The sequence below is a fragment of the Cariama cristata genome, unplaced genomic scaffold, assembly GCF_000690535.1.
Source record: "Cariama cristata isolate BGI_N322 unplaced genomic scaffold, ASM69053v1 scaffold39860, whole genome shotgun sequence".
Lineage (NCBI taxonomy): Eukaryota > Metazoa > Chordata > Aves > Cariamiformes > Cariamidae > Cariama > Cariama cristata.
This window is the reverse complement of record NW_009595944.1, coordinates 2,234-2,743: the sequence shown is the minus strand read 5'-3', so window position 1 is coordinate 2,743 and position 510 is coordinate 2,234.

The window sequence follows — 510 nt, the reverse complement described above, 5'->3', positions numbered from 1 at the left end:
CAGGAGGGTGGGTGCTTCACGGCCCAAAAATACTCTGACCCGGCTCAACAGGGCAGCAGGACCCGCTTGTGGAAAGGTGCTTTGGAATGGAAGGAAAATGAGGAGCTTTTGCACAAGGTTTTGTTTGCACCGGCCCATAACATTTAATAGCGTTAGCTTGTCCCGTAGCTCTTTCTTGGGAGGCAGGTGCCTCCCCACGGGGACACTGTCTCTGTCTAAAAGGTGCCCACGACGCTGCTGGTCCTACCAGGGCACAGGCTACTGGGTTTCTTTTTGTCTGTGCTTTTTAGCAGCTGTGGACCACATATGTGTTCAGAAAAACGCCTGTCTTTCCGTGTAAACCTGTCCTGCCTGTAAACCCGTGTCCATGTGCGTGCGTAGGTGGGTGCCAGGGATGGAAAACCTGCCGCTGAGCAGAGGGAAGGGGTCTTGCTTCGTACCCAGCCTGCGCAGTACGCTGAGCCCACGTTTCCCGGGCTGCAGGCGAGGTGAGAAATGCTCCGTCAGCGC